This window comes from Mastomys coucha, unplaced genomic scaffold (assembly GCF_008632895.1).
Source record: "Mastomys coucha isolate ucsf_1 unplaced genomic scaffold, UCSF_Mcou_1 pScaffold3, whole genome shotgun sequence".
In the NCBI taxonomy this organism is placed as follows: domain Eukaryota; kingdom Metazoa; phylum Chordata; class Mammalia; order Rodentia; family Muridae; genus Mastomys; species Mastomys coucha.
In genome coordinates this window covers 43,630,532-43,657,742 of record NW_022196909.1, presented here as the reverse complement: position 1 = coordinate 43,657,742, position 27,211 = coordinate 43,630,532, and the positions used below count along the sequence as shown (strand labels likewise).

At 49.7% G+C, this 27,211-nt stretch overlaps 1 long non-coding RNA gene across 1 annotated transcript; it reads right to left on the bottom strand.

The window, feature by feature from the left end:
- Window positions 1-2,870: 2,870 nt before the first annotated feature.
- LOC116074999 lies at window positions 2,871-27,211 on the bottom strand. Its single transcript, XR_004112376.1, has 3 exons — window positions 26,990-27,211; window positions 12,357-12,559; window positions 2,871-3,103 (listed from the first exon to the last, which is right to left on the bottom strand). It is a non-coding gene; the product is annotated as an uncharacterized LOC116074999 (long non-coding RNA).

Sequence of the window (27,211 nt, the reverse complement as noted above, 5' to 3'; positions counted from 1 at the left end):
ACTGTTTTCCACCTGGCCTCTCTGGGGTCTTAGGGTTATGTACCTGTATGCCTGTCCCTGATTTAAGGGGGTTACCCTCTGCCCACATAGGTTCCTCTGGGGCCTCTCCAGGGTCTTGGGTTACACACACAAACACACACACACACTAACATACACACACATCATGCACACACTACACACATGCAAATACCAAATGCACACACTGTTTTCCACCTGGCCTCTCTGGGGTCTTGGGGTTTTGTACCTGTATGCCTGTCCCTGATTTAAGGGGGTTACTCTCTGCCCACACAGGTTCCTCTGGGGCCAGCATGACCTTGTTACTGCTGAGGACTCTTGTCTGAACCTTACACCAGCCCCGGTCTTCTTGGGCTCATAACGAATAACCAGAGGTGTGTGGGTCTCATTGTTCTGCAGAGCCCGGGTCTTCAAGATGAATGTGCTGGTGACCAAAGTGCCATCAGTCCCTGACAAGGGCCCCTCTCCAATGTGACCAAATACCTTCTGGCTGAATCCTTTGTCTAGGGGAAGAGAGGGAGACTTCCCTGTCTCATGGAGGCACTGGCTCTATAGGATTGGAACCCTTCGGGCTAGATTTTCCTCAGGGTGACTGCTCTGTCCACACAGGTATGAGTGGTGGCTAACACAGGCCCTCCTTGCAGGAGGGGGAGGGGCCACCCCAGATGGCAGCTGTCTAGCGAGGGACATAATTCCAATTTCCCAAGAGACTGGGGCAAGGAATTACCACTGTGGCTTTTTTTTTTTTTAAAGTTCTTTTACTACTAATTTGAGTTGTCTGCCAAAGCCATCCTGGCTTTAACTTTACCAAACCCCTCAGAGTTAATTCACAGTTTGTTGGTTCTGGCTCAGCACAGAATCCTTCTGAACGGTTGGTCCCTCCGTTTCCAGTGAGGCTTCTTTGAAGACAAATAGCAAGCGCTGTCACGAGCTCCAGGGGGAGGGGCTTCTTCGAGTGAGTGACAGTGTAAAGAGTAAAGGGACAGAGCCTCACAGGGATCCGAAGCAAGAGGCTTCAGACCCTAGGCAGCTTGAGGTCCTTGTCTGTCATCTCTGTCATTGTGGGAATCAGGTTATCTAGTATCTGCGCCATTATCCCCACAGGTCACGAGTGGGCAGACACAGTCTCAAATGTCTACCTCACAGGTTTCAGTAAGGAAAGGCCTCAGAGTTCCAAACTAATCTCCTTCTCCCCCTCCCTCTCCCCTCCCTCTTCCTTCTCTCTTCCCTCTCTCTCCCCTCCCCCTTCTAAGTGCCTTGTTTTCTTGGTGTTCATTGTTTGTTTCTTTAAGCAAAGGGAATTTCTCTAGCCAGCATGCCTTGGACAGACTGTTTCTGTCTGGTGTCTAGCTACAGCTATGTCATTGGCTGGAGAGGAAAGTCGAACTCACTAGGTTCAAAACACGGCAGCCAGCTGCCTGCTGCCTCTGGGTGTAGGAGGTGCACAAATTTAATTCCTGCAGAGGCAGGCAGATCTCTGGGTTTGAGGCCAGCCTGGTCTACATGGCAAGCTCTAGGACAGCCAAGGCTACACAAAGAAACCCTGTCTCAAAAAATAAACAACAAAACAAAGCCGGGCCGTGGTGGTGCACGCCTTTAATCCCAGCACTTGGGAGGCAGAGACAGGCAGATTTCTGAGTTCGAGGCCAGCCTGGTCTACAGAGTGAGTTCCAGGACAGCCAGGACTACACAGAGAAGCCCTGTCTCAAAAAACCAAACCAAACCAAACCAAACCAAAATCCCAAACAATAGCCAAGCTGTAGGCAAATGTCTAACACAATCAATGTTAATAAACCAAATAGAACTTTCTGGAAACGTGGCCTTATAAGAGTCTAATAGCGCAGAAGAAATATTATTATTATCTTCTGAGCCAAGGTTTGTTCTCCCAAGTGCAGTAATTTACTTTTCTGTCTTCTTGGGAGGAACGGAATAGATTTGTATGAAGTGAAAAGCCCCGCTGGTTAGAATCAGGACTATCACACAAATCTTCCATGTGCTCTGCTCTGGGTCATAGCTCAGTTCCCTCAGTGGGACGGTCTCAGACTCAGGGATTCTCTCTCTAATCCCGGGGCCAGGCACCTGCAGCTACAGGGCCAAGATCTGTGGCAGTCAAGTGAAGCGGGAATTTGAACCAGCTCAAGTTACCATGTGAAGGAAGTGTGACACTTTGGAGTTCCCACAGTCATCCGTGATGCCAAATATGTGTGTCTATGTGTACATGTGTATGTGCAAGTATGTATGTGTGCCTGTGTGCGCACATGTATGGGCATATACATGTGCATGTGTGTGCATGAGTGCATGTATATGTGCATGCATGAGTGCATGTATATGTGTGTGCATATGTGCACGTACATGCATGCCTGGGTGTGCATGTGTGTGTGTGTGTGTGTGTGTGCATGTATGCCTGTGTGTGTATGTGGGTGCGTGTGCATGTTGCGTGTGTGCCTGTATGCATGTGTGTGCACATATATGTGCATGTTGTGTGTGCCTGTGTGCATGTGTGTGCACATATATGTGCATATTGTGTGTGTATGCATGTTCATGCCTGTGCATGTTGTATGTGAGTGTGTGTGTGTGTGTTTGTACGTGCGTGTGTGAGTACATGTGTGTGTGTGTGTGTGTGTTTAGGTTAGAGGTTGGTGTCAGGTATCTTCCTCAATTGCTCCATCTTATTTTTTGAAACAAGGTCTGTCAGTGAATCTGGAGCCCACCACTTTGGTTAGGTTGGCTGGCCAGTGAGCCCACGAAGCATGTACTTAGTGCCGGGTTATAGGATCACACTGCTGAGCATGACTTTTGACATGCGTGTTGGTGATCAAACGCAGGCCCTCACTCTTTCCAGCTCCTTCCTGATTCTTTTTATTCTTCCCAAAGAGCTAACAGACTGGGCGAAGCCTGGGGGTGGGGGATGGGCAGGTGGGGACAGCAGGCTGTGAAGGCTTCAGTCCACAGAGAGCAAGATGGCATCTCTCTCTCTCTTTCCTTTTCTTTTTCTCTCTCCGGGTGGCAGTTTTCACTCCCAGCCAGGGAGGAGCATGAGCAGGGTGGGTTGGTCTTCCATTCAGGAGAGAGATCTGGCTGTAAGAGACTGCGGTAGGCAGAGTGGGGAGAGGGGGGAAAGGATTTGGGTCAGGAACTTTGTATTCTGGGTGAGGTCCCTCCAAGAACCTACTTAAGGTTGCTCTGCGTCACAGGGGTCTCCCTCTTTCTCTTTTGGTCTTTTGTGAAACAGGGTTTCTCTGCGTAGCCCTGGCTGTCCTGGAACTCACTCTATAGACCAGGCCAGCTTTAAACTCAGAGATCCACCTGCCTCTGCCTCCCCAGTGTTTGGATTAAAGGCATGTGCTACCACTGCCCAGCTCAGGGGTGGTTTTTAAGGTGGAAGTCTGCCTGTGGAATCTGAGGTATGAGCTAAGTGATCCCCAGGCTTGCACGGGGCTGGCGATCAGGTTCCACCTATGCAGCTGAAATATTGGGATCAAGGGACAGAGCACAAAGGACAGTGCCTGTGTGGCTTCTTTGCCACACGCAAAGTGAAATCTACTCTAGACTCATCCCAGGAAACACTAGAAAGAAATCGCAAAAGGATCAACCCGTTCACAGGAACAAATGTCAAAACTCTCTAATGCAGGAAGAAAAGTTCATGTAGGAGTCATCATAGACCTGAGAATGTCTGGCACTTAATTAAAAACAAACAAACAAACAAACAAAAAACACAGGTCAGATGAAGCAGCAGCAATTGTGACCTCTACCCGAGAGACTATCAATCACAAAGATAGGCCCGGAAATGACAGGAGCGGTAGAATTAGATGCCAAATTTTAAATGGAGTTGACAAATTTGGTAAAACTGCTTCAAGAATCGTGGACACAAGGGCGGGAGGAAGGGGACCGAAGTTGTGACCTTTCACATTGCCGTGATGAGACACCTTTTGGCTCACAGTTTGAGGATGCAGTCCACCATGGTGGGGGAGACACAGTGGCTGGAGCATAAACAGAGTTTGTTGCTGGATATTGATCACACTGTGAACACTGAGATTGTGTTGTTTACTGGTCAAACCCATTTCTAGTTATGGTGTGGCTCAGCCTTAGTACATACCTTTAATCCCTCTGGCTGGAATACGGGCACGCCCTAAGCACACACCTTTAATCCCAAACAATGAAGGATGTAGTTAGTGTGTAGAAGGAAGCAGTCATGTTTGAAAGTGATGTCTAATTGAGTGGCAGACAAAGTGACGAGTCAGAGAAAGATTTGACGGACTAGGATACGCCTAACTCTTATGAGAAGAGAGTGGGAAGGGAAGCTACTTAGGAGAGAGCAGCACAGAGAGAAAAGAAGGGAGAGAGGCTGTTTTACTGGGGCAATTGTACAGAGACAGGTTGCAGAGAGAACAAGCTAGACACAGGTGAAGACAGAAGGAGCCAGAGAATGAGAAGGAGCCAGAAGATCAGAACAGATTGCCGGAGTCAGTATGAGGCCAAGCAGAGCAAAAAGTCAAAGGCTAAAAGAGAAGCCAGATTGAAGCAGTCAGCTTGGAGAGATGTTTGAGCCAGAACAGCTGAGTTGAACCAGCCAGCCAGAGTTCATAAAGAACTAGGGAGGGTGAGGTTACGAAGTAACAAGTCTCAGAGGCTGAAAGCATTCTAGGTCTAGATTCCATTGTACAGAGGCTACAAGCTTCCAGGACTAGGTCTAGGCTAGCTGACTGAGGCTGTAAACCTCTGAGATGACAATGACTCCAGGCAAATAAAAGCTGCTTTTACAGAAGTTGGCCACATTGTGTCCACAGTCAGGAAGCGGTGAGAAGGCATGAATGCTGGTGTTCGGCTCCTTTCTCCTTCCCTCCAGGTCCAGTCAGGGAATGGAGTCACCCCTGTAAGGTCTTCCCACCTTAAACCATCGAGTCTAGAACACCCTCAGAGACAGGCTCAGAGCTTCATGTCTGAGGTGAGTCTAGATCCTGCCATCTTGTCTGTTTTCCTTCCTTCCTTCCTTCCTTCCTTCCTTCCTTTCTTTCTTTCTTTCTTTCTTTCTTTCTTTCTTTCTTTCTTTCTTTCTTTCCTTCCTTCCTTCCTTCTTTCTTCCTTTCTTCCTTTCTTTCTTTCCTTATTTCTTTCTTTCTTTTTTGTTTCTCTGCATAGCCCTGGCTGTCCTGGAACTCACTCTGTAGACCAGGCTGGCCTCGAACTCAGAAATCCACCTGCCTCTGCCTCCCAAGTGCTGGGATCAAAGACGTGCGCCACCACTGCCCGGCGACATATTGTTTTTCAATATTCCCCATCACAGGGATACTACAGTACTATCCAGAAATTACCGCAACATCCCAGATGAAAAATTCACAGTTGGGCTGATCATCAAATTCAACCCAAAGACAGCAGTGATTGTGTCAAGTGAAAGCAGCCGGAAAAGCAGGCAGAGCCTGGGGGGGGGGGGGGGGGGGGGGGGCTGTTGGATCACACATGTGCATCTGGAACTCAAGGAAGAGATGGCAGAAAGGAGGCAGATAAAATCTTTGGAGAAATAATGGTCCTAAGGTTTCCAGACCTGATGGAAAGCACACATGCCCAGATCCAAGGAATGTTCTTCACACGGGACAAACACTAGTACCAGCCTACCAGGGCACACCGGCCTCAGATGCAGAAGCCCGAGGTGAGGAGAAAGGGGGCGTGTCACCAGTTCTCAATTAGCCCTCACCAAGCATTTGCTTCATAATCTTTGTGTAGTTTGCTGGATCTTTGTGTGTGTGAGGGTGTTGAGGGAGGGGTATGGGGACAGGAAAAAAAAAATTAGCAGGGTCCCATGCCAGTGTTTCTGTGCCTGTACACAGAGCTTCAGAAATCCCAGAGGAGAAACCCCGAGACTCCTCCAGGTCTGTGGAGAAGGATCTTTGTAGACACACGTCCAGCCAGGTGCCAGCTGGGAGCCGAGGCTGAGGTGCCTGCCACTGAAATGTTGGAAGAGAATCCACAGCTTAAAGCGCTATATTTAGCGAACGCTAGCTCTCAAAAGCAGAGGCAATGTATGTGCAGACACCCTGTCCCCGCCATCCCCCCCCCCCAAAAAAAAGCTGAAAGAATTTTCCTGAGTGCACCTGCATTTCAGTAAATATTTAAAGAACTCCTTCAGGCTGAAGGCGGACAGTTCCAGAGCAATTCCAGAACTCACTTCTGAAAGCAATGGTGGCTATTAACTAGTTTGCTTTTCTTTTAAAACAAACAAACAAACAAACAACCTTAATAAATGACAACGGCTTAAAGCAAAAATAACAAGGGATTGTGGGCTGATAATAGACGCAGAAGTTAAACGGGGCAGAGCTGTGACCCAGACTGGCAGATGGGAAATGGTGTTTGGTGGTGGGCTATGATAACTCACTCTGTCGGAGCTGCAGAGAGGGCCCAGTGGCTAAGAGGAGGGAGGGTTTGGTTTTCAGCATCACATGATGCGGCTCACAACTGCCCATAACTCCAGCTCCAGCAGGTCTGATGCCTCTGAGCTCTGCAAGCACCAGTACACATATGCATCCCACTCAGAAACACAACACTATGTGTATGTATATATATATACATATATATACATATGTGTATGTATATATATATAAAATTCTTGGGGTTGGAGAGATGACTCAGCAGTTAAGAGCACTGACTGTTCTTCCAGAGGTCCTGATTTCAATTCCCAGCATCCACATGGTGGTCCACAACCGAGTAACTCTCACGCAAATATACATGCAACATACATGTGAAATACCAGGGCACATAAGACAAAACAAAGTATTTAATTAATCCCCGCATGTGGGAGGCAGAGGCAGGGGGATTTCTGAGTTCGAGGCCAGCCTGGTCTACAGAGTGAGTTCCAGGACAGCCAGGGCTATACAGAGAAACCCTGTTTTGAAAAACAAACAAACAAAGGTAAATTTTGAGAAAGGAGCAACAGAATAATAGCTGAGATAAAATGAACTAAGAGCTCTATCTGAAACAACCCAGGAGAAGAGAAACTAAAGATAAAGAGAGGCAGGCAGACAGCAAGCCAAGAGCAAACCGGAGGCTCTAGCCCATTGCTGTCAATAATGACATCGGATGTAAGTGGTTTCAACACTCTAATTAAAAAGCAAGACTCAATTATATGCTAACCGTAGGAAATGAACTCGAAACACAAAGACAGAGATTAGAAGTGAAGGATGAGAAAATGACATGCCACGCATATGCTAATCACAGGGAGTGGGGAGGGCCCAGGGAACTGTGGGAAAGGGAGCCCGGAGAACATCTAGAGGGACCATCCGTGCTGACCGAAGTCCAAACCAGCAACACCAGCCAGAAGTGACAACCCTGACTTTGTCCATACTCACAGTGATAGTTTGTACATGCTTGGCCTAGGGAGTGGTGCTATTAGGAGGTGTGGTCTCATTTGAATGGGTGTGGCCTGGAAGTGGATAGGGCCTTGTTGGAGTAGGTGTGTCACTGTGGACATGAGCTTAAGACCCTCATCCTAGCTGCCTGGAAGCCAGTCTTCCACTAGCAGCCTTCAGATGAAGATGTAGAACTCTCAGCTCCTCCTGCACCATGCCTGTCTGGACGCTGCCCTGTTCCCACCTTGATGATAATGGACTGAACCTCTGAACCTGTAAGCCAGCCCCAATGAAATGTTGTCCTTTATAAGACTTGCCTTGGTCATGGTGTCTGTTCACAGCAGTCAAACCCTAATTAAGATACTCACTAACAGACCTTCAGAATTCAGGAAGGAGACAGTCACATAATGGTCTCTCTGGCATTTATATTCTACTCAGCAAAGCGCATGAACACCCATTGTGTGTGCGACTGGAGTATTAACCCAAACTGGCCCACATTCTGAACATAACAGCTCTCTAGTTTCAAAGGATCAAACCAGGTACACTGACCCCAGAGAATGGAGGCTACTGTGTATGGGTAACCTTAAGAATCACACTGCTTTGGAACTGGGGAGGTAGCTTGGTTGATCCAGTGGGTAGCTCCGTTGATCCAGTGCTGGCCGAGTGTGAGGAAGCCTTGGGAGGTGAAAACATAAGGGTCAGAAGTTCCACATCCTCCTAAGCTCCGTAAGTTCGAGGCCAGCCTGAGCCACAATGTTGTTGAACTGTCTATCCATTTTTAGGAATACTGGCAGGTACAAATATTCTATGGGATTTGAAAACATACTTAAAATGAAAGATTAGTTCGAGGGTACACATTCTTCCCTCCCACCTCAGATTCAAGAAAGATTAAGAATTTGGTAGGCTTACTCCTCCAGAGCCTGTTTTCTTTTCTCTGTGCTGGAGAAACGGGAAGCAATTTCTAAAGTTGACACTTTCATCAGCTTTCATCAGTGCAATTCGCCCCTCTACACAGTTGGGTACGTTTATTATCACATTCACACGACCCTGTTCACATCTTATCTCTAGGGTCCTTAGGACCAGATCTTGGGGCTCCAGAGGTCAGGGAGGGACAGTGAATTTAGCTCAGGAAGCAGTGAACCCTGGGCTTTTGTAGCTCAAGCGTAGAGGAGTGGCACACATGGTGAGTACTGAGAGAGAGAGACAGTTAGACAGGCAGGGGTGGTCTGAAGCCACAAGCGCCATAGGCTGGGGCGCCAACAAAACGTTCGTTCTCTTGGAGTTTAGGAAGCTGAGGTCCAAGGTCAAGTGTTGGATCTCTTGTAGTTTTGGAAGTTGAGGGCCAAAAGTGTCGGAGAGCAGATTTCTTCTGAGGTCTCCTTCCCGGGCTTGCAGATATCTGCCACCCAGCCGCCTCCTCTGCCATGTATCATCTCTGTTTGGTACAGTTGGGGCCTCCAGCGGATGTCTGCTCCATCTTTCCTACCTGGATTCTATCCTTATTTCTTCTGGGCTGGTGAGCTGATTTGGCCAGTAAAGGTGTGTCAGGCAGGCACGAGGGCCTGCGTTTGGTCTCTAGAACCCTTGTTCTGTGCCCAGCATGCTCATGCTGTGGCCATGCATGCCCTCCAACAACAAGAACAACCCCCTTCCTTTCGTACCCACCCCCAACAACAGTGATAATAAATCAGTTTCATGACCCCCACCTCTAGACAGGCCTATTACATTATTGGTCAATTTTTCATTACCGACTTCCAATGTTTCAATTCTTCATTCTTCCTTCCCAACACATATATTATAAGTGTTAATGAGATTCAGAGCAATGTTTCCATCCATGTGCAGATAAGCTCTGATCAAATGTTGCCTCCCCGTCTCCCTTTTCCTGTTGTGAAGTCTCTCTCTGATCCGTTTGGGTTCTTGAAATTTTGATGGCTATTTTTCCATTTCTAGCATTTTACATTTTTAAAAAAATTTTTTAAATGTTTTTTTGAAGATTTATTTATTTTATTTATGTAAGTACACTGTAGTTGTCTTCAGGCACACCAGAAGAGCACATCAGATCCCATTACAGATGTTGTGAGCTGACATGAAGTTGCTGGGATTTGAACTCAGGACCTTCAGGAAGAACAGTCAGTGCTCTTAACCGCTGAGCCATCTCTCCCCATTTTTAAAAAAATTTTTAAAAATATTTCTTTATTTATTATATGTAAGTACACTGTAGCTGTCTTCAGATGCCCCAGAACAAGGCATCAGATCCCATTACATACGGTTGCTGGGATTTGAACTTAGGAACTTTGGGAGAGCAGTCAGCGCTCTTAACCACTGAGCCATCTCTCCAGCTCCATTTCTAGTATTTTCAAACTGGACCTTTCCTCTCTCTGATTTTCTGTCATGAACATCATTTTTTTTTAATCTCTAGGGACCACAACCTTCTTATACGGTGTTACAATTTTCTCTCCACGGCCTCCACTAGTTAAGTTCAGGAGCATGGCTTCCCAACACTGGTTTTCTATGTGGTTTTGGGTGGCAGCATCTTTGCAGGTCAGTATTTTCTGTCTTCTGGCCCCTCGTGGATTCTCTGACGTGGGCATTTCGTGGGTCTCTTCGGATGGCCCACCTCTCAGAACTGAGAACTTAGCTCTGCAGGTAGGCACTTGCGGCTCAGCACACTGCAGCTGCAGGCTAACTTGGCACCCATGTTGGCTGCATGGGATATCTCTGTCTCCAAAAGGTAGCTGGTCCCCTTGTTCCCAGTTGACTGACAGAGAGAAGCCTTACAACAGTCCAGTCCTTCCTACCACAAGCCTCTGGCCCACATGGCCAGACTGACCCACAGCAATACAGAAGCGAGTCACTTCTCTAGTGGAGAAGGGACACACACATCTCCCTCTGCCTCTCTGCTGGCCTGAGTCTGAGTTTTCTTTTTTTTTTCTCTTTTTAAAAAAGATGCATTTATTTATTTATTTATTTATGTATTTATTTATTTTTATGTTTACGAGTGCACTGTAGCTGTACAGATAGATGGTTGTGGGCCATCATGTACTTGCTGGGAATTGAATTCAGGATCTCTGCTTGTTCCAGCTCTGCTCGCTTCGGTCGGTGCCCCGCTCCAGCCCAAAGATTTACTTATATCTAAGCCCACTGTAGCTGTCTTCAGACACACCAGAAGAGGGCGTCAGATCTCATTACAGATGGCTGTGTGCCACCATGTGGTTGCTGGGATTTGAACTCAGGACCTCTGGAAGAGCAGTCAGTGTTCTTAACCACTGAGCCATCTCTCCGGCCCTGTGTTTTCTGCTGTGATGCTATTCTTCAGGCTCAGCTTGTCCCAGGGCTTCTCCACCCCTCACCTCATGAACACAGAAAGTCAGAAGGAGAGAACCGACTCTACCAACCTGTTCTCCGGTCTCTACTCCTGTGCTGTGACGTCCATGCCCCAAACAGCAACAATAAATTTCTTTCTTTTGTATCGCTCCCCAGCAGTGACAATAAATCTCTTTCCTATTCCCCACCTCTTGACAGGTCTATTATTTTATCGGTCAATTCTTCATTGACCAATACCAAGAGCCGTTGGCTTGGGTGACTCCGGGATGGATGTTCCTGGTTTCCCCAGCAATTCTTTCTCTGACTGTTCCAGATTACGTTCCTACCCTGGGTCCCTCTGGTCTTCTGTGACTTGAGGCTCTACATGGCTTTCTGTTGCTCTGGTAGTGGTGGGAAGTGGTGTCCAGTGCCAGCTTCCAGTCTGGTCCTTCTAAGCGCATCTCCAACCTCAAGAAGAGAGCAAATTCTAGTAAAAGAGCAAGAGGATGCTCTAGACATCTGTAAGACAAAGCTTGACCTTGGCAAGCCTTCATTTCTCCTGTTCCAGCCCCGGGAGCCCCGGTCTCTCACTACTGCTGCCTTGATTTCCAAAGCTACCCCAGCCTTCCTGGTTGTGATGGTTTAGATACGCTCGGCCCAGGGAGAGGCACTATTTTTTTTTTTTTAAGATTTATTTATTTATTTTATGTGTATGAGTACACTGTAGCTGTACAGCTGGCCGTGAGCCATCATGTGGCTGCTGGGAATTGAACTCAGGATGGTCCCGCTCGCTCCAGCCCTGCTCGCTCTGGCGTAATATACTGTAGCTGTCTTCAGACGCACCAGAAGAGGGCGTCAGATCTCGTTAAGGATGGTTGTGAACCACCATGTGGTTGCCGGGATCCGAACTCAGGACCTTCGGAAGAGCAGTCAGTGCTCTTATCCGCTGAGCCATCTCGCCAGCCTGGGAGTGGCACTATTAGGAGATGTGACCTTGTTGGAATAGGCATGTCACTGTGGGTGTGGGCTTTGAGACCCTCATCCTAGCTGCCTGCAAGTCAGTCTTCTGCTAGCAGCCTTCAGATGAACTCTCAGCTCCTCCTGCCCTATGTCTGCCTGGATGCTACCATGCTTCCTGACATGATGATAATGGACTGAACCTCTGAACCTGTAAGCCAGCCCCAATGAAATGTTGTCCTTTATAAGAGTTGCCTTGGTCATGGTGTCTCTTCACAGCAGTAAGACCCCGACTATTGTGTTTTTCCCTTTGTAAGTTTCCTCAGTAAACTACACTGAAGGATGACCTGCCTTCTGCTGGAACTTCGTATGCTATCTCCCTCTTCCATTTCCAAGGCTAGTACAGAGACGAGTACTCACAGATGTCTCAGGAGCTTGGGCCAGAGGGGAAAGCTCTGCCAGGGTGTGTCTAGGCAACCTAAAGAGGTGCTGCTTGCTAGTCCTGCCTTTTTAGGGGTGGCTTGTCAGCCCTAAAGAAGCTTTCTGGCCTTGAGATCACAGGGGTAGAAACGAGCCAGCTCTCTGTATGTGTTTGCTTGGCTCGCGGTGAAGAGGGCAGCTCTGGTCCAACAGGGAAAGAGACCAACGCGACCAAGTTATCGGAAAAGAACCTCTCAGTGAGAAGGGAAGGCCGGGGTGCTTGCCGGTTGTCATAAGAACAAAACGAAAGTCAATACTTACCGAGAGAGAGAGTCACACAGAGAGAGGCCCCGGTGACTTCTGATCAATCCTAACCTCTTTGCTGCTAAGACATCTCCCAGGCGAGGGCTTCCTCCCCAGGACTTGACTTCTCAGCTCTGTTCGGTTGGGTACAATTCAGTCCCATTGTTGATCAGAGGGAGGGCAGTCTGCTATTCATTCAGTGAGTTCCTGGTGTCCCTGCACTGCGCGAAGAACAATTTTCACCATAAAAAGAAAATGAAAAGAGAGGGGAGAAGAGAGGGCCATTACACCACAGGGCGAAGTCGGTTGTGCTCGGAATATACAATGGGAAAATGTTCCTGTGTAGAGAAAAATTGCATCCTTGCCTGGCCACAGAAGATATTTGATCAAACCTCATGGGATGGGGCCAATAGCTAAGGAGCAAGGCTGTGTGGGGTCCCTCCCCAGTCCCTCTCTATTTCTCCTACCCAACCCATAGATCAAGCGAGGGGCCCGGCCAAGAACAGGGCTGGGCATATAGAGTCTGGGCGGTGCTCTTTTGAATGCATGATTGAAAAGTGAATGTTCATCTTTAATCTTTAAAAACTTCATATTTAGGACAGAGGCACTTGATCTGTGGACAGAGACCACACTGTTCTCCGGAATTCTGCAAGAGCTCAGGTTGGATTTCTGCCTCTGTAGACAGCTAGCTTTTCTCTTGGTTCATGCGTAAATAGCCAGTCACCTCTAGCACATACTTAAGAGCACCCTTGTCCTAAGGTTACCTCTGTTTTGCTAGGGCTTCTTATATGGGGGGCAGGTACCACAGATTTGGTTAAACCTGCTTGGCTCTCCTTCAAAAAAGTCCTCCTCTATGGGTACTTTCTGGATCCTAATCAACTGTCGGGAAAGTTGGGATGGCAAGTACTGGAGTCACGGTGGGCAGCCAGGTTAGGAAGACCTTAGTGTTGGGGACAGTACCCACCCATGCCTCCTCAGGCCTGCTGTCGAAATCTAGCCCATCATGGCTCTTTGTAGCCATAGAGTCCAAGTGGGCTCCTAGCCTCCCAGGTAAACTCTCAGAGAACAATGGAGGCTGAGTAACACCTCTGACCTTTACTGTGCCTGGGGTACGTTCTTGAGGCACACTGGATCCCGTCAAGTGGATTGGGGCTGGAGCCACTCAGGTAAATAGCTGAAATATTGTGTCTAGTGCTTTACTGGAGACAAAAAAAAAAAAAAAAAAAAGAAGAAGCAAATCTGTTTCTAGTTGTGGTGTGGCTCAACCCGAGCACTGAGCATGCACCTTTTATCCAAGAGCTTTTTGTTTGTTGTAAACAAGATTAAATAGTCACCTGTAGGTCAAGAGGTGGAGCAAGCAACCAGTTGAGGGAGTGAGGAGAGAACCATAGAGAGTGAGAGGGAGCCAGGAGGAGGGATAGAGAGACACGCAGGAAGTAGATGGTTGGGACATCGAGTTTGAAGGGTTTTTTTTTTTTGACACCTAGTGGAGAGGGAGAGCTTCCTATTGAGATGTTAGCTAAGGAGGAAGGTCAGCTAGGTGCTTCCTCTATCTGTCTGTGCTAGCAGGCTTTCACCCCAACCTCTGGCTCCTGAGTACTTTATTGTTGAAATTGAAACGTTTGAGATTTTGTTAAATACGACAATCTCGTTTGTCAGTTGCCTTTATTATCAAAGCAACCTAAGGAAGAAAGGGTTAATTTTGGCTTATAACTTAAGGATGTACTCTAACATGGCAGGAAGGGGTGTCGAGAGGAGCCAAAGCAACCTGATCTGATCTCATTCACAGTGAGGAAGCTGAGAGAGAGACATGTCTCCTTTGTGTGTAGTCTGGGCTGTACCTCTAGATTGTGCCAAGCTGACCATCTATATTAGGGATGTCTAGCTAGCCCTGGCTCCTGGGCTCCTCCCACACCTTCACTGGTGGGCTTGTGCGAGGAGGCGTCTCTGTTATTTCTCCTGCTGGCAAAGCCTCCTGGGGGAAATCAAGTGTTCACTGCATCTATCCTTATTGTTAGCAGGGGCGGGGACCTGCTGGCCACAGAGGAACCGTTAAACCTCGCAACAGGCCGCTGGCACATCGGCACACAGCCCCCACAGTGTGTAAAGGGGTAAAGGCTATCTTGCTGTGTAGACTGGGCTGTTTTTACAGAGTATAGACCTGCTGGCTAAGAAAGCAAGTAGGGGTGGGAGCTAAAGGAAGAAAACTGCTGACCTGGCTTCCAAAGCTCCCCTGTTCTCTTTTTGACCAACAATGTGAGTCTTGTGGGTGGCTGGAGTTCCGTACCCTGTCCCCCAGTGTCTGCTTGTCATCTTTCTGGAAGGGGCAGCTTTTTACTGGAGTTGTCACATGTCTGGGCTGCCGCCCCATCAAGCATGCAGTCCCTCCTGCTGCCTGCATGGACTGTTCTGCCTGGGTGGCCATTATTCCTTACCAGAGGACTGCTTTCCTTAACTGCGTTGTTGCCTGAAAGAGTTGAAGAGAGCTTGGTTGCAAAAGTTGGATCCTGTGTCCGATCCCACAAGCCTGTCACCTCCCGACATAGACATGGCAAAGCTCGCTACACTTATGCTCTAGGTACCACCTACTGTGGTGTCTCTGAGGAGCTGCACTATGTTCTGGACCCACAGAGTACACGGACAGCATCCTCCCGGGAAGACCAGGTACTGTGGGTAAGCCAGCAACATCCTTCCAGGCATCCTGACCAGGCAAACACACAAATCAGAGACTTGTATCCAGTGCCCCAGCTAGAAAACACTTGGGTCTCTTCAAGTTATTTTAGTTGGGTCTCCTACAGTCTGTCAGGATGCGTGGTTTTATATTAGTAACACTCAGAGGGCCAGAATGAGACATTCAGGGACCATGAGTCAGCTCCTCACTCCTGCCTATTCAGTGTGTTGACTCTGTGTCACGGAGACTGACATTGTCATGGGTACCTGGGCTTCCTCATACGGAAGATGGGATGGGAAGTACCCTCAGCTACTCGAGGGGTTGTGGTGAGGACCAAAGTTACAGAGCACAGAGCACTCCTACCATCAGAATGATAAGAACAGGGAGCGAGCTGCTTAGGCAGGGCTGGGCCCCCAAGCACACAGTTTTGAGAATGGCCTTCCTAGAGGCCAAGAATATTAGGAGGGTGCTCCGGTTTCTGGTTCCCTGTAATTTCCTGAACGGGCACCTCTGCCTAGAGGCTTCGTGGCTACATGTCTAAAACTTAGAGGAGGCACCTGAACACAGGGGCAGACACCGGGGTGCGAGGGTAGACATCTGGACTGGCCAGCTCATCCCCTACCTAACTCTGGTGGTGGCATCAACTCTTTTAAAAAGATACAAGGCTAAAGGATGCCTGGTACCTGTTTCCTAGGATCCCCTACTGCTATATAGGAGCTCCCCCGCCTCTCCCTCTCTCCCTCCCTGCTTCTACCAGCAAAGCTATAATACACTTCTCTTTAAGCTCACCCTCTGTGCTCTGTGAATTGTATCCACAGAGAGACAGAGTGGCTTGGAGCAGCTTTGGTGACCATCACAATTCCAGGACCCTAGGCTCTCATGTTAAACACCACCAGAGCTGAGAAAGGTTCTGTCATTGTCAAAGATAGCCTGTTATCCCCGTGTTAGCAGTAAAGGGTCCAGAAGGTCCCCCAGGTAAGCGACAACACTACCACTACAGTTGGGGTATCATCTTCTCTCTGTAAGGCAATGTGTTTTCAGAGCAGGGGAGTGTGGTAGGCTGAGAGCCCTGAGGCTCTGGTGAGCTTGGCGTAGGCCAGCCTTGACAGGCAGGTGTGGAGAAGGTAAGATGGAATCTCCAAGGTTCTCCAGGTGGGCAGGATGGGATGTGAGCTCTCTCCATGTCTACATCCATCTGCCTTGCCTCAGGATGTGGGAACCTGGGTCAAAAAGCTGTAGACGTCCATAATGGGACAGAGTACAAAATGGTCTTTTATAACAAACTACACAAACTATGGTAAGTAAATACGAAAACATTTAAAAAATGCTCGAATATGTCCACATTACCTCTGCAAAAAAAAAGACAAATACCTGTGTCATGGTTTGTATATGCCTGACCCAGGGAGTGGCACTATTTGGAGGTGTGGCCTTGTTGGAGTGGGTGTGGCCTTGTTGGAGTGGCTGTGGTCTTGTTGGAGTGGGCATGGCCCTGTTGGAGTAGGTGTGTCACAGTGGGTGTGGCTCTAAGACCCCCATCCTAGCCGCCTGGAAGCCAGTCTTCCACTAGCAGCCTTCAGATGAAGATGTAGAACTCTCAGCTCCTCCTGCACCATGCCTGCCTGGATGCTGCCATGTTCCCACCTTGATGATAATGGACTGAACCTCTGAACCTGTAAGCCAACCCCAATTAAACGTCGTCCTTATGAGAGTTGCCCTGGTCAAATCATGGTGTCTGTTCACAGCAGTAACACCCTAACTAAGACAGCCTGGGAGAGGTATTATTGAATCTTTCACATGGCCAAAGACCTTAAAACTTATCACCAGGTGTATAGCCTCCCTGTCCTTGTGTTTGCTTAATCTAGCTGTAAACTTCATGTTTTGCTCATTTTAATAATAAAAATAAAAGTTCTTTGTTTATACTACTCGAGGTCAGAGGCCTAGAATGGCCTGGTTCCCCACTCAGGTCCGTGGAATAGCCTTCGAACCTCGGAAACTTAGCTTTGCTGGCCATTGGGTGAGTAGACACCAGGATACCTGGATGGGAGAAATAGGGCAGAAAGCACTATCCTAAGGACCTGGCCAAGGACAGGGATGAAGTTAGGCCTTGGTGAAGAATAAGCCATCTCTTCTGTCAGAGCTGATCAGCTATCAGCATGGGCCAGCATGGCGGTTATGTGCACTTACAGGTGCAATGTCAGTCCTCTTTGCTTAGCCAGGCAGGCACCCTCACTTAACGCATGGCCACCCATTGAGGGTGGAGGGTGGCCTCCTTCATGCATGAGTGATGCGGAGGGGTCAGCTCACTATGCTACGGAGGGACGTTCTAGCTCACTGTTTTGGGGGGGTGGGACGGGGCAGCCACAGGCTAGGGCCACAGGGAAAGCAGCAAGATCAGAAAGTGGATGTGCTGAGGCAGAGCCAGAGCCTTTAGAGGGACTTCAGAAAGCTGAGCAGAGTAACGGGTGAGGTGAGTCACACAGGGGTTGAGCTGGGGCATCTTGAGGTATTCATTTGAGGCGGCAGGGGGATTGGCCCTCAGTGGAGTGGGAGGGAGAGGAAACAGGATTGGTTGTTCATGGAAGCTGCTTCCAGCCAGCCAGGTGTTGGGTGGTTGGGTGAGTGACGGGCTGCAATCTTTCTCTGATCATCAAGATTTATTTTGGGGGGGGCGGGGTTCAAGACAGGGTTTCTCTGTGTAGCCCTGGCTGTCCTGGAGCTCACTCTGTAGACATGCGCCACCCCCCCCCCCGTGATCATCAAGATTTTTAAGGGTTCAAAGCACCATAAGAATAAAAAATAAAAAATAAAAGCCGGGTGGTGGTGGCACACACCCTTAATCCCAGCACTTGGGAGACAGAGGCAGGCGGATTTCTGAGTTCGAGGCAAGCCTGGTCTACAGAGTGAGTTTCAGGACAGCCAGAGCTACACAGAAAAACTCTGTCTCAACAAAACAAAACAAAACAAAACAACAAACAAAAATTAAAAAAAAAAAAACAGTCATGATGAAGATAAGACTCCACATACTGGGAAGACCTCTCTGCCTCCCCAGGTCCTGGTGGCTCCTAGATCGTTGTCATACAACTATTGTCTCCCAGTCTTCCCTCTTAGTAGTTAGGAATGCTTGACTGCCCTTGGGTGAGAGTCCGCCATAAGCTTGGTGACCCCATCACAGGGTCTCAGTCATATCTGCAAGGGAAGCCTGCATGGGCCTGGGTATTGAGGGAGAACATGAATGTGGTCTTTTGGGAGGTGGGGTGGGGTTGGGGGTGTGGGTGGGATGGGGGTAAGTGGGGCAGGGGGCGGTGTCTACCATTTACCAGGCAACAGCCTCTTCCCCGTGGGACCTTCAGATGCAGCTGTTGGGTGGCTTTTGTGTCCTTGTGACCTCGGCTGTGGCCTTTCTCGACCGCCCCACCCATTGCTCACCTGATGGCCGCGTGATGACTGAGGAAAGCAAAAACCTAAGAATCACAGCCTAAGCCTATTCTGCGGTCTCTTTCCAGATTTCTACGGGAACAGAGAGGGTAGCCAGGACCACCCCTCACTCCCACCCCACCCCCCACCCCCGTGGTTCCTCTCGTGCTTGCACTTGAAAGCCTCGCTCCTATTCTGTCACCGTGGACACAGTTTGGTTCAGGGTTAGGAATGGCTCAGGAGTCCCAGAAGTGAATGAAGGAAACCAGGACTGTCCGCTCCCCCCCCCCAACCCCCCGCCAATCGCTTCTTCACTTCCTGCTCCTGGCCCTGGTGTCCTCCAGGGTGTGTGTGGTCCCTGGAAACCCCTGCTAGATCTTGGCCCTCTGTCCCAGCGAGGCTCTCCAGATGTCTCAGCTCCACTCAGGGTCATTGCAGGGGATGCTCTTTTCTACGCCCTTCTTATTTAACAATTGCTCCAAGCTGCTCCATTTAGAATCCATTAGCCGTGCGTGGGTCTCGAAGGCCTACAGCAAACCTCAGACCCGGTAAGCCAGGAGGAAAAGCCTTTGACCCCCTCCCTTCCTGCCGCACCGTGAGCAGCCCCTCTGGAAACCCCATTTCAGAGGCTCCTGGAGGGAAGGAAGGCTGTGGGCAAAGAGGACAGCACTGTGCTTCTCAGAGGGAAGTCCCTTACAGGCTGCAGTTTCTCAAATCAACTCTCAGTTTGTAAGTCAGAGAAAAAAAAATCACGAGTTTCTGAGTGTGCCCGCCCGGCGGGGGCTCTGCCGCAGGCTTTTCAGAGACTCGTTGTTCATTTCTTTTCACTGGCTGCCTGTCAGGTGCCACACAGGCAGGTGGTGGCCTGTCATCATGTGCCATTAGGAGCCAAGCAGCAAAGGTTTGAGGATGAGGCTCCCAGGGTCAAGCAGGGCCGGCTGCTGCTGCCTGACCCCAACAGTCTCCAGGAACACTTTCTACTCAGGGAGCCTGGGTCTGGGATTGGGAAAAGGATGGGTGGAGCCAGCTAGGACCGCCACAGCCCTGAAGCATTTCCATGGTCCCTTTGAGTTGAGATTTTATCATCTCCATGACTTAGTAACTTGTTATCACTCAATAATGGATCAATTAAAGGGAAAGAGACTAATTACTGGCTGGCAACACAGTTCCTTTAAGCTTTCGTGAGCAGCCTAGCTCAGGTTGGCTCATGGTTGCCACGCCCAGAGGGTCACAGGGCTAGCCACATATAAGGTGGATTAAGCTTTCCCTGGCGAAGTGGCTCTGTTTGGTTGTCCCATTCTCTCAGAACAAGTGGAGCCTCCCCACTAGAGATGCCACAGCCATTTGGGGGCCAATGAAAGCGACAGAATGCCCAAGAACCAGCCACTTGCCTGAGTGTAGCCATAAGCAGAGCCTGGGGCAGCCGAGGTTATACAGGCAGAATTGGGGGCGGGACTTGGCAGGGTGACCTCTGTGGTGGGAGAAGGGAATAGGCCAAGGGCTCCAGTCCCCACACCTCACCCAGAGTGTGTTACTGGAAGGGCTGACTCCCGTGGAGTAAAGACGGGGGGGGGGGCAGGGGAGAAGAATACAAAGCAGCTGTTTTGGGGGTCTCAAGATGAGAATGGACCTGGGAAGATGGGAGAGCAACAAAAAGGAAGGAGTCTGGGTCTCAGGGTGTTGAAGAAAAGGAAGAAATCTCTGTTGTGCTTAGGGGCTCCGTTCTTGGGGCTCTGTCACCACAGCACATCCTGCATCTTCATTAACCATGGCCCGAGTTCTCAACCCCATCCTAAAGCGGATTATTATTATTATTATTATTATTATTATTATTATTATTATATGTAAGTACACTATAGCTCTCTTTTTTTCTTTTTTTTTAACTTTTATTGCATTATTAGAAAAGTTACATGATTTCAATTAATCTGAATTTGTTAACATTTAAAAACATATTTTAATTAAATAGAATTGAATCAAATTCTTGTTCCCCTTTTGTACCACCGCTCCTCCCATAGACCTCCCCCTTTCAATATCACTATAGCTCTCTTTAGACACCCCAGAAGAGGGTGTCAGATCTCATTACAGATGGTTGTGAGCCATCATGTGGTTGCTGGGATTTGAACTCAGGACCTTCAGGAGAGCAGCCAGTGCTCTTAACTGCTGAGCCATCTCTCCAACCCATCCTTCAGAAATACATTCTCATGATTTTATTTCGAATTTCATTTTTTTTTTGTCGGAACCAAGTCTATTTCCCATCCCCCAATAAAAGTCCTCTGTCCCCTGCCCTCTTTTCCTTTTCTGTCTAAGTGTGTAGATCGCTGTCTAGGAGTTTTGGTGCTATGAGGAGAATTCAGCTTCCTGGCTTTATGAGGGATGGAGGAGGCCAGTTTTGCCATCTCCCTCTGTGTGGAAGGTGTAAGCGTATGGGACACACACTGATAACGGCCTCAGAACCGAGCTGTCTAGAGAGCAGGGATAGGGAGGTGTCACATCTCCCCTTGTCAGTCACATCTTCTGGTGTGACTGACAAGACTCCTGATGTGACCCAGCATTTGTTAGGAAAATCAGGGTTGGCCTCTGAGAACGCTCCCGCTGTGACCTCACCTTCCAGCATTAATCTCTCTCAGGAGGCTGCTGCAAATATGGTTTCCTTCTTTCTAAGGGCAGGGCCTTGTTTGAAGGTCAAGCTAGGATCCAGAGAAGGAACAGAAGGATTCTGGGTCTGACACTGAGTCCAGCCAACTTGGCTTGGCTTCTCCTGGACTCACCGGGCTCTGATTCATGGGGTGCCAAGGCCAAACACGTTTGAATGACAGCAGCTTCCTTTAGCCTTGCCCTTGCCAGTTCTGTGTCCCCTTGTCCCAGAACAGCTACTCAGCAAATGCCGGCTGCCCCCAGTCACCAAATCTGCAATGTGCATGCCTGCTTCTTTTCTCATGGTGGAAGCAGGCCAGTTTCTCATCAGTCTCTGCTGTGCCCTTCCCCCAGTCCCCATTTAGGCCTGTTAGTTTGTTTCTGTTAGTTCTTTCTGCTGAGGCAGGGAGAGGAATTCAGTCTCCCATCCAGGATCAGAGGGCCCTGCTGTGGAACGGGTCCTTTGAGAAGGCTGCAGGTCTGTGAGATGGATGTGATCAGGAGGTATTGAAAGGTCAGCAGTCCTTCCAAGAAGGTTGGCAGTTGTGGGCCTGTGTCTCTCTGCTGAGGCCTGGGGCTCTCAGCCACAGATAACTGAGTCTCTCTGCTGTCTGGAGCTCTCTGCTGCTGAGGCCTGGAGCTGCACGGCATTAGTTAGTTAAAAGGAGGCAATGCATAAGTGAGATATTTTATTATAGGAAAGAGAAAATAGGCTGGCCATGTAGAGAGAAAGAGAGGAGAGGAGAAGAGAAAGAGAGAAAGGAAAGAAAGGAAGCAAGAGAGAAGAAGGCAAGAGAGGAAAAAAGGCAAGAGAGAGCGGAGGGAGCAAACTGCCCCTTATGTTGTATGAGGCTGTACTCGCTGGTTTTGTGTGTCAACTTGACACAGGCTGGAGTTATCACAGAGAAGGGAGTTTCAGTTGGGGAAGTGCCTCCATGAGATCCAGCTGTGGGGCATTTTCTCAATTGCCCCTTGTGGGTGGTGCCATCCCTGGGCTGGAGGTCTTGGGTTCTATAAGAGAGCAGGCTGAGCAAGCCAGGGGAAGCAAGCCAGTAAGAAACATCCCTCCATGGCCTCTGCGTCAGCTCCTGCTTCCTGACCTGCTTGAGTTCCAGTCCTGACTTCCTCTGGTGATGAACAGCAATGTGGAAGTGTAAGCTGAATAAACCCTTTCCTCACCAACTTGATTCTTGGTCGTGATGTTTGTGCAGGAATAGAAACCCTGACTAAGACAGAGGCGTGGCTATCTGTCTATGGGGCGGGCCATGCCTGGCTGTGGTCAGATGACTGGGGGTAGGGTCCAACTAGAACACTGGTAGCTTGGGGCATTGTCTACCCGACAGAGCACACATCTCCTGCGGGGGCCACTGTGAGAGACTGGGACTGAAACAGGAGCGAAGGACTCAGGAGTTCTGCCCGAACACTTTCCGTCCCTTGCAGGCAAAGATATTGCCAACTGGCTCATCGGGGTTCAGACCCATTACTCGACTGGGCCTTGGTTGCCTAAACAGACCACTGCCCTACAGGCAATGTCCTCTGGGGTCTTGCCAAGACTGGGGACATGTGTACGTAAGAGGGAAAGATAAACTTGAACAGGTTCTTCCGTGGAGGTTCGTCCCTGCAGAGGAGTTGAGGGGACATAAGAAGACTGGACTGAGCCCCATACCCCACATACTGTTGGAAAGGCTGACTGGAAGCACCAGCAGACCCCAGAGCCTCATCTTCAGAGACGGCACGGCCACAAAGCTAACGGCTGATGGGACTTCCTCGAAGGAAGTGAATGAATGGACGAATCCTGGGGCTGCTTTGCCAGCTTCTCTGGAATCTGCATTCCTGCCCGGAGGTCCCCAGGAGCCTCCCTGCCCAGGGGTGCACTGAATCAGCAGAAAGCACACAGTCCTCCAAGAGACCATGGAAAGTGTGTTCACCCAACCTGGGCTAATAGGGGGAAGTTCCTGGCCACACCAGGCTTCCCCTGAGGAAGGACCTGGTTCCCACTACTTCCACAGACACCTCCATGAGGGGACTGGGTGCACTGTGGCTCAACAGCCAGCCCTTGAACATTTTTAAGCAGCTAGCAGAGCTGCAGGCAGGCTCATTGGAAACCGAGGTAGGCTTGCAGAGGGTGTTTCTGGGCTCAGGGTATAGGAAGAATTCCCCAAGCCCTCGAGAGGGAAGGGAACAAAGGAGGCCTCTGCTTCGGCCTCGGGCCCCTGACTCCACAGCTCTGCTGCTGTGTGAAAAGCTAGGCTCTTTTTGCCCTGAATTCAACATTAGTTGGTTACGGGTCTCACTCTGCCTCTCACTCCTGACCTCCTTGCGTCTCTTGTGCATAGGATGCCTGGTTAAGGTGGGCTTCAGAACTCATCCTTGCTGCTCTGCTCATGGGTACCATTGGTCTGGAAGGAACATGAACAAGCAGAGGGCTAGGAGGGTCCCTGTGAGCTGCAAGAAAACCGGTGGTACCAGAAGAGGCATCGACGTCCCTCCTCTGTCAGCCTCTGTTCAGACAGAGGCTAGGCTTAGAGTCACCACAAGAAACAACAGCTTTCCACCGTAAGGGACATCACCATGGGCCAGTGCCAGGTCCAGGTACACGAGGACAAAGAGGCAAGGCTCAGAGAAAGAGCTGCCAAGAGCCCCCAAGGTTGGGTGGGGGCCCGCACCAGAGGTCGTGTGAAAAGTCCTTTCTTCCAGAGAGGGCCGGCCAGGGAGCTATCCTCTAGGGGGCGATGTTGCTACTTTACTGCTCGCCAGAATGTGCGGCAAGCCTGTCTGGGCCTGCCTGGGCCTTTGTGACTAGGGCCTTGGCTCTGATCCCACGCTGAGCCTGCTGGTTCCTGGGATAACTTCATTTTGCAATGGGGTGGGCAGCTGGGGAGACGGAGGCTGCCTGGAAGGAGGGGGCAGGGGCAGGTGTCTGGGTTAAGGCTAAGCGAGCAGGGTGGGGTGGTTCTGGGTGAAGGGACACCCAGCTGGTCTCTGGGCAGGTAACATAGGTTGGGCCAAGGGACACTGGCTGAGTCACGTCCCACATCGTCGACAGGTCGCGGTGCGGGCATGACTCAGCCGCAGCTGAGCCCCAGGAATAGAGCCTGGGAGGGCGGCTCTCTGATCCTGATGCTCTTGTAGGATCTGTCTGGGTCCGTGGAGTGACAGAGAACTTGTGTCGGAGAGAGACAGCTGTTCTGTCGCTTAAAATGAAAGGACAGTCCCTGCTACTGCCTGCTGGAATCTATCGGGGCTGCCATATCCAAAAAAAAAAAAAAAAAAGCCACGGTGAATAGGTCGCAGAGGAAGACGTTGTCTCTCACTCACTGTCCTGAAGACTGATGTCTAAATAGGCAGGGTGCTTGAAAGTTCTGTGTCTGGTGAGAGCGACTTTCTGCTTGATAGCTGGTGTTAGCTTGCTGAGTCTTGGCTGGGTGAAGGGAAGTGGGAGGTCTCTGGGGTCCGTTCTATTAGGGCTCTATTTCTCACCGCTGTGAACATAACAGCAGTCCGAGAAGTGACTTCAGTAGGTGAGGGTTTATTTTGGCTCCCAGTTGGATGGCACACAGTCCGTCACAGTAGGAAAAGTAATAGCGGCAAAGCATATGAAGTAGAGGCAGCTGGCTGGTCAGGGAACAGAGGCGGATGCTGGCCCTCAGTTCGCTTTCTCTTCTGTGCTCAGTCAGGGATGCCCCAGCCCATGGGATGCTACCCCAGTTTAGAATGGGTCTCTCTAATTCAGCTAACCAAGTCTGAAAACACAGGTACAGCCAGATGCTTGTCTCCCTAGCAACACCAAATCCCATTAAGTTGACAATCGGGATTACCTTTCATAGACCCTACCTCCTTTCTGGGGGCGCTCTCTAGTCACCATGTTAGCTCCCATCCCTAGGAACTACCTCCTTGCAGGATAGGGATCAACCCGTATATTTGGGGAGATACACACTTTTGGATCATGCCACTGCAGTAGGCATACTGACTTCTCACTTGATATCCCTGTCCCAAGGCCACTAGAGCAGGAAGGTGGGCATGGCGGCTACCGTTGACCAACTCTGAGGATAAAAACTGCCCAAGATGGAGACGCCATGGTCTGGACCCTCCCTCCACTTCTCCAGTCTCTTGGATCCACAGAGTTCCAAAGCACTCTAGATTCAAGGTGCTGAAACTGAGAGATGCTACCAAGAGTGGATCTGGGGATATAAGCCCCCAGGAGCCAATGGGATTCAGTTTGTGGGCCCCCAAGGGCTATAAACGGTGCTGTGGGCTTCTGCCTTGTGGCCTGGCTAAGGATGTCAGTATGGACATGGGGGTGAACATCAGGGTGAGAAGCGGATCTGGGGGACCGCTTGTCTGGGGCTCATGGAGGCCCACTCTCCCCTCTAGAGGCTGAGAACTGGAGTCAAGGTAGAGCACAGGATTGGCTTCTAGGCTCAGCACCACAGGTCACGGTTTGGTTGAGGTAAGCCTGAGGGGCATGGTTGAAAACAGCTACCTTGATCCTTCAGGGAGCTCGTGTGTGTCCTCAGCACACCACCGCTTGAACTCACGGGCCGGTAAAGGGTGGTTTCTTACTTTTTCCCTGTGCGTAACTCTCTTGGCACTGCGCTTCCCTGGAAACCGCTCTCGTCTGCCTGGCCACTTGGCTTTTCCTGGCCGCCCGGTCTCAGTCAGATATTGAGAGCTCAGGTTCCCAGAATCGCCTTCTAAGGCCTCATCCCTGGCCTTCCTACAGAACCGGCCACCCCAGCTCCCCTTAAGGGCCCCCGCTGGAATGAGCCCCATGCAGTTGGACACCCTGGTCTGGAATCTGCCACCGCCTGAAGCACCTCCTTCCCAACTGTGCAATGGGGAGGTTGGTGTCAGCGGAATCTCAGGGCGTTTGGGGCCCACTTAACAGGGAGCTCCAGTTGACAGCTGCGTGACTTTGATGCCGACCCTCGGGATTACTAGATATGTTATAATTAACTCTGCTGGAAGGGTGTGGACTCTGGGGTCAGCCAGGATGCCCGAGGTTGCCTGATTAAGAACAAGAGCTACCCCAAGCCGTGAGTCCAACTGTGACCATAAAAGGCTTTCTTTGGCCACTTTATTTAGAGACCAACACTACCTAGCACAGTGAGTCCTCTGGTGGCCTTGGGAGCCCCCTGAGGGTAAATCTGACATTTTTGTTACTCATTCCTGGTCTGTACCTGTCAAAATTCTTCTGGGGGACTGGAGAGGTGGCTCAGAGATTAAGAGCACTGGATGCTTTTCCAGAGGTCCTGAGTTCAATTCCCAGCAACCACATGGTGGCTCATAATCATCTATAATGTAATCTGGTGTTCTCTTCCGGCAGACAGGCACACATGCAGACAGAACACTGTATACATAATAAATAAATAAATATATATATATATATTTTTTTTGGTTTTTCGAGACAGGGTTTCTCTGTGTAGCCTTGGCTGTCCTGGAACTCACTCTGTAGACCAGGCTGGCCTCGAACTCAGAGATCCACCTGCCTCTGCCTCCCAAGTGCTAGGATTAAAGGTGTGTGCCACCACCGCCCGGCTTATAAATATTTTTTTTTTTTAAAGTGAAGTGTTGTTAGGCCTTGTGTGTGTGAGTACACTGTAGCTGTCTTCAGACACACCAGAAGAGGGCATCAGCTCCCATTAAAGATGGTTGTGGGCCACCATGTGGTTGCTGGGAATTGAACTCAGGACCTCTGGAAGAGCAGTCGGTGCTCTTAACCGCTGAGCCATCTCTCCAGCCCCAAATAAATAAATCTCTAAGAAAAATCTTCTGTTGGAAATTTACTTTGCAGACTTCCTTCAGACCTTCCTGGAGGCTGCGGAGCTGGGCTGTCACTGGCTACATAAGCAGTCCACACACTTCCCTCCGCCCAGCTTCCACTCTCCAGGGTCTCTTTGGCATGAATCTCTAGGACCGTTGAGAGTCTTACCTTCCTGTGACTCCCTTCACATTGGGTCAGAGAAATACAGCTGCTTACAGAACGACAGCGACATTCTGTTCCTCCTTTGGCCAGGTTGGGGCTATGGTAGATCAATTTCTATACTTTTCGTTAAGTTAAAGGCAGCAACAGGGCCTTCCCCAACTCTCTCACTCGCTAAGAAGCTAGCTAACCCTGGCTGGACCCTGGTTTGAAGCAAGGAGATCCGGTAGG